Below are 7,316 nucleotides of genomic sequence, written 5' to 3'. Positions count from 1 at the left end.
AAATCTGACATCACTCTTCTGCACTCATAATTCATACAAATTTGAGAAGATCCCCAACAACACCGGCTGAAATGCAATGCTGAAACACATTCATAAAAATGACTCAGGCATAATATTCAAAGTTGACTTAAAGTGTTGATTTAGTATTTTTTCAGATTTTCTGCACATTTTTTCAGTCCATTGCACAGTGATTAGTTCTTATTTAGTGTTTGGTTGTGCAAACTCTACAGCTTAGTTGTTCCCGCCCTCCTTTGTCCTCCTGCCCCCCTCCCCTCCAGTGAGGAGGTAAACAGTTTGATGGCGTGTGGGACAAAGGAGTTTTTAAGTATGTTGGTAGTAGACTTTGGGAGAAGCAACCTGTCACTGAACAGACTCCTCTGGTTGTTTATTATGACCATATGCAGAGGATGCCCAGCATTGCCCATAATTTCCATCAGTTTCTTTGGTGTCCTCTTCTCTGCCACTGTCGACAGAGTGTCCAGCTTCATGCCGACCACAGAGCCAGCCTTCCTGAGAAGTGACTCAGAGGAGATTCCTGATATAATTCCAACCCCACCTTTAACCCACCTGTCATTCCTACCACACCCTCACATTGTCTCGCTGTCCTCATACATGTCCTGCACCACCCTCACATCTCTGCATTCTCTGCCACTCCTGACTTATGCAGTACCATCATTTCTGCCTTGGCACATATCATACTGGCTGTACATGTATTTGCTAAACCCCATCATATTTTCTCTATTATTGGTGGAGTGCCCCACTGCAGGAAGAGTCCTAAAGCCTGACTGGGGCCTGTCTGTGTGGCGTTTACATGTTCTGCCTGTGACTATGTGGCTTTCTTCCGAGTACTCGAGCTTCCATCCACAGTCCAAAAATATGCACAATATGTAAATTTGTATTTCTAAATTGGCTATAAATGTGATGTCACATGCTTACAGTGTGTAGAATTAAGTAAAACAATTAAAATAAAAAAATGTGCTGATTAAAATGTGATTTTCAGTCTATAGCAATGGTCAGTAAGACTAGAAAAACACTAAATAAATGCAAGTAGATTACAGTACAAACTACAGTACACTGGAATCTTTGCAGCTCTGAGGGGGAATAAGTAGTTTAACTGTGACAAGCTGCACCAGACCAGAATTTATATCGTGTGAATGTGAAACATGCAGAAGAATAAAAGTTTGGGATTTTCTTCTCGATCTTAATGTTAGTGGCTTCTGACAAAGGTGACACTGAGAATGGCTAAATATACTTTTTAAAAAATCATTGAATTTTTATTTACATTTAACCTTTTGTATTGTTTATATTGTCTATTTTGTTACTTAACATTCTATTTATCTTAACCTTCATGTACAGCGCTTTATGACTGGCTGTCTACAAAAAGTGGTAATTAAATAAACTTTGCTTACTTACTCCATAAAATGTCACCGCACTACAAGGAAATCGGAAATTAGCTTATTACCAGGAACTGTCTTGTGAGAAACTATAGTTGCAAATTCCATGAGCCAGGGCTGTAAGGTAGTACTAAGAACTGCTCCCAGTGATGGAATTCTAAGAAAATTCCTAGAATTAGAATAATTTTCCTTCTAAATTTAGCAGTAAATCCTGGTAAGCCTAAAAGTGATTCACAAAGTATCTCAGTCTGTAATAGAGCTCTGAAAGGTTAAAAACTGTTAGGCGTGAGGAAGTGGACTTTTAGTTTTACTTAGGAGTTAAGAAAATGGCAGAAATATATAATGTAGCCAGGAGTACATATCTAATAAGCATTTAAGTTTTAGGGAATCCCATCATCAATTAAGCAAAGCAAACTGTGAATATTTTATTTCCTCACTTAAGTAAAAAGGTCAAGTGCACTCTGGTGACTTTATAATTTTCAGGTTATCTTCTCCTTTGCTTTAATGCCATAGTATTCCCTGCTCTCTTCTGTTCTAACATATACTGTTAAAAAGTTCAAAGTTTCTTTACATTTCTCAAATATTTCTGCAAAATTGTGATTCAAAGCATCACCGCCACCTTACATTTTAGACGTGGTTTTTATTCATTGCCGAAAATTGTCTGACATTTCCACATCACCATATCAAAATTATCCATATCACCGAGGGCCAAAAGTATGTGAACATTTGCTTTTAGCATCTGGTGAGACATCCTGGTGCAGGCACAACTGAAACTAGCATTCATAGTAACCGCTGGGCAGTCCTAAACCTGGGCTTGGAGGAATTTAAAAGCTTTTACTCTGGGATTGAGGAGGGTCTCCTCAAATGACCTGCTCGCTTAATTTTTCTACATTTCTCTTGGATTAAGGTCAGCACTTGGCTGTTCTAAAACACTGACTTTATTCCTCTTGGATTCCTGATGGAATATCTTGTATACTGAGCATTGCTGTCTTACTGAACCAATTTCCATCTGTGATAGCGAGCAGTCTTAGAAAGATAAAGATCAAATCTATGGCACTGAGGCCATTCATGGGTTAGGGTTATTACTGTCTCCAAACGAAATGCTTCTCAAATCAGACAGTTCTAGTTTAGGTGTCATCTGGTCAAGTTTGCACAGGATGGTTGTTCCCTGTTCTCATTATGATGGACCCTTGAAGTTTAGCGATTTTTAAAGTATGTGACAAATGCTTTTAGCTTCTTAAAAGTTATATAGCGTCCTTTGCAACCTCCAAGATGATCATGTCTTCTTTCTTGGAGCGATTTTGTTTGTCTACCTCTTCTTTCGAGTGTAACAATGGTCTTGAATTGCATTTGTTTATTCAACCTCTGACTGTGAACTGGTTGGGTCCAAATGTTCTGGTTCTGTAATCGTTTCCAGCCTGATGTGTGTTAACATGTCTTGCTTTGAGATGTATGATTTTCTCAGAAATTGAATTTCTTCATTTCTTTGAAGTGACAACTCACTTCATGTCATGTTATTTGGTGATAGATTTCTGTTTCTGTACCCTGTACTCCAATTTCAATTCAATTCTATTTCTTGAACTGAGGCCTTTGTTTACAGAAATAAGGTGTTTAGATAATTAAAGCAAACTGCTCTTGTGTCAGCTTTCTAATTATACATTATGCATGACATTTTCTACTGTTATAACAGAATATAATTATATAAAGTGCATTTTTATTGCATAACTTTTTTATTTAATTAAAGCAGGAATTAAAGCAGGAAAAAACATTTATTGCTCTAGTTATTTACTTCATGATGACTTAAGATGAATTAAAGCCATAGCCATAAATTAATCTTATTTAGGTCTCAGAGTGCAGTCCAAGCAATCTTACAGTATGGGAGTAAATTACCTTTGCAGGTGAATCAGTAGTTTGACTATAAAAAGCTGTGCCAGACAAGGATTTATATAATATGTATACCATATGAAAAATGCAGCGGAACAAAGGTGAAGGTTTTTCTACCCTATTTTGTTTTTGACAGGGCTTTCGGCAGCATCTGACACAGGTGACACCTAGAATTGTTAAATAATATCATGCATAAAATGTCATCACATATAAAAAGAAATGAGAAATGAACACATTACCAGGAATCACCTCTGTGAATTCCACGAGCAAGGGCTGTAATCACCCAGTTTCCTAGTATGAAGAACTGCGCTTAGTGATGGAAATCTAGTACAAAATTCTTAGAATTAGAAAAAGAATTTCCCCTCAAGCTTTAGCAATAAATCCTGGGGTAGAAGTTATTCAAAGCATCTCAGCCCTTAAGAGAGCTCCTAAGGTCAAAAAGTGTTTGGACTGAGGAAGTGAACTTCCAAGAAGTTTAAGAGTTTCTTAACCAGATAATAAAATGCCAGAAAGAACAATTTTCTCCTCCGAATGAAGAGTTACAATATTTTCAGTTTGCATAATCTAGTTATTTCATTACTTTCTGCTTTAGATACGCCACTCATCTTTAGAGCATAACATGCAAGACACCTAGTTAAAAACAAACTGAAAAGAAAAAGCTGTCATTTTATATTTAAGATTTGCTAAGTGAACCATTACAAACTAACGCACTGATTAAGAAATTAGAAAATATTCCAACCTAAAAGTCTCCAGTAATTGCAAGTAGCCATTTCAACATGAAGCTGAAGGTACAGTATACTTGGTGAACTACTCATGCAGTCTAATCTTGGATCCTGTGGTTATAACTGACTAATGTATGAATTTGCCACCATAATATAAGTGATTGAGTTTCTTTGGTAACAAGTCACAACTGAAATCAGAGTGTGTGGATGCACATACCCATCATTGGTGCTCTCCTTTACTTTGACAAAGAACACTGCAAAGAGGTTTCATGAGCGCTTTTATGATGAAGCTTGTGATTTTCCACTTCCTAGTAAATCATTTGCATGAGTAATGAAGAAACTGACTAGACTTTCACTACTGGAAAGCTAGTGAAAGAGATGGACCTCTATAACGTGGTTGTAGGATAAAGTGTTTTACATAATTTTCCTGCAAAAGTGACCCACGATTCAGTGCTGTATAAATAAAAATCCAGTGAATTGAATATTTTAATTACTTAAAATTATTAACTGAAAATGTTCATTAAAACGCTCTTGATAAACACAGCTACTAAACCTGCTGATGGCATTTTATGGTGATTTGTAGCCAGAGGAAGGAGCAAGAGACAGACTGAGAAATATAGTCAGTTAGGGAATGTGCCTTTCAATCAGCCAACTGGTTAACTTAACAAATGCTGGTCATACCCCCTGCGTGAATCGCTACCTTATAATGGTGGAGGTGTTTGTATGTCCCAGGGATCCAAGGGGCTATGTTGTCTGGGGGCTTTTGCCCCCTGGTAGGGTCTCCCATGGCACATGGTCCTGGGTGAGGGATCAGACAAAGACTGATTCAAAAAAACCCCAAAAATGGTTGACACAGACCTGGTGCACGTAAATGTATAGTGAGGGTGCCCTGGGGACACCTGGCAGAGGCCCCGGTCCGCGGTCCACCTCTGTCAGAGCTTCGATAGCATTCTGAGGGAGACTGGGGACACTGAGTCCAAAGGGACCATGTTCAGCATCTCTGCTGCTCAAGAAGCTTCTCTGAACAAGGTGGTTGGTGTGTGTTATGGTGGTAAACCCGAATGAAATGGTGGACGCCAGAGATAAAAGAAGCCATCAGGCTGAAGGAGGAGTCCCATCAGGCTTGGTTAGCCTGTGTGACTTTGGAGGCAGCCAATAGGTACTGACAGGCCAAGTGGAACGCAGCTCAGGCAGTGGCTAAAGCAAAAACCCGAGTGTGGGAAGAGTTCCGAGAGAACTTGAAAAAGACTTTCGGGACTGCCTTGAAGAGATCATGGCAAACCATCAGGCAACTCAGGAGGGGAAAGCGATGCTTTGCCTGCACGGTGTATAGTGCGGGTGGACTGCTGCTGACTTTGCCAGAAAACATTGCCAGGCAGTGGAAGGAATGCTTCAAGGACCTCCTTACTGGCTCGTCTTCCATGTAGGAAGCAGAGTCTGGGGACGAGGGGGAGAGCTTGTCTATCTCCAATCTCACTGAGGTCACTGAGACTGCTCTCACAGGTAGAGACTGATGAGGTACAACACAAATGCTATGGCAAGGGGGAGCCAGAACGCCAGGTTGGGTACCAGGTACGAGATTGGGTACCAAGCCCCAAGTGCGATAGAAGAAGGATCGTTGAGTGTGAAAGGAACTGACCTGAAAGATAAAATCATGGCCAAGCATGAAACCTGGATCCCCCGTAGCCGGTTACCAAGACTATGTGAAGTACCCTCAGAAGGTCTGCTAGATGATGCTAATGCAGCACTACGGACGATACCTACAGCCACCACTACCGAGACTAACAAGCTGATCTACACTACGGCAGGAGTGATCAGTGAGATGCTTGGCTACAAGTTGAACAGCCACAAGGAGCAGTTCCCTCCATGGCAAAGAAGGCTAGAGGCTAAGATCAAGGTAGCAAGGAGGGAGGTTAGCTAACTATCAGAGGTGCAGAAAGGTGCGATGAAAAAGGTGCCTAAGTAGTACAGCAAGCTATCCATACCTGAGGCCTTTGAAACTGCTAAACAACGACTCACAGCCTTGGCCAGCCGCTTGAAGAGGTACACCAGAGAGATTGAAGGCAGGAGAATAAACCAGCTGTTCTCCACAGAACCAGCCAAGGTATACTCTGAGTGGCAGGGGAACAATATGAGAACAGAACCTCTAAGGCTGGAGACGGAGCAATACTCTAAGAGTATATGGGAGAAGGCCGCAACCCATAACGAGAAGTGGTTAGTTGATCTGAGGGCAGACCACAGCAACCTCCCTGAACAGGTTCCAGTAACAATCACAGTGGCAGACATCCAAGAAAGGGTCTCCAGTATGAGGAGTTGGACAGTACATGGCTCTGACATGGTTTACGCCTACTGGCTGAAGAAGCTGACTGTACTCCACGAGCATCTGGCAGTACAAATGAACCAGCTGCTAGTTTACGAGAGACACCCAGAATGGCTAACCGAAGGCCGGACATTCCTGATCCTCAAAGACCCCCAGAAGGGACTGGTTACCCTCCAACTACCGACCAATAACCTGATTCAGTATCACGTGGAAGCTCCTGTCATGTGGGTCAATACATGAGTGGGGCACAGAAAGGGATGGGCAAGAATACCAGAGGCGCAAAACACCAGCTACTGGTAGACCGAGCAGTCAGCCGAGACTGCAAGACCAGACTGACCAACCTGTGCACTGCCTGGATTGATTACAAGAAGGCCTATGACTCAATGCCCCACACCTGGTTCCTGGAATGCCTAGAACTATAAGATCAATAGGACCTTGAGAGCCTTCATCAGGAACTCAATGGGGATGTGGCGGACAACACTAGAGGCCAACTTCAAGCCCATAGCACAAGTCACCATCAAATGCGGGATCTACCAAGGAGATGCTCTGTCCCCACTGCTGTTCTGCATAGGCCTGAACCCCCTCAGTGACATCATTGACAAGACGCTACGGATACCGACTATGGAATAGAGCAGTTGTCAACCACCTCCTGTAAATGGATGACATCAAGCTGTATGCCAAGAGTGAACGAGACATCGATTCACTGATCCACACCACCAGGATATACAGCAATGACATCGGAATGTCATTCGGACTGAAGAAGTGTAGTCGGATGGTAACAAAGAGAGGGAAGGTAGTCAGAACTGAGGGGATTGAACTACCAGAAGGCAACATTGCAGACATAGAGCACAGTTACAAGTACCTGTGGATCCCACAGGCAAATGGGAACCATTAAGAGGCCGCTAGGAAAGCTGCAGCCACCAAGTACCTGCAGAGGGTCAGGCAAGTCCTGAGAAGTCAGCTGAATGGTAAGAACAAGATCCGGGGTATCAACAC

This window comes from Perissodus microlepis, chromosome 16 (genome assembly GCF_051167445.1).
Source record: "Perissodus microlepis isolate ML-2025 ecotype Zambia chromosome 16, ASM5116744v1, whole genome shotgun sequence".
NCBI lineage: Eukaryota > Metazoa > Chordata > Actinopteri > Cichliformes > Cichlidae > Perissodus > Perissodus microlepis.
This window is presented reverse-complemented; position numbering follows the sequence as displayed.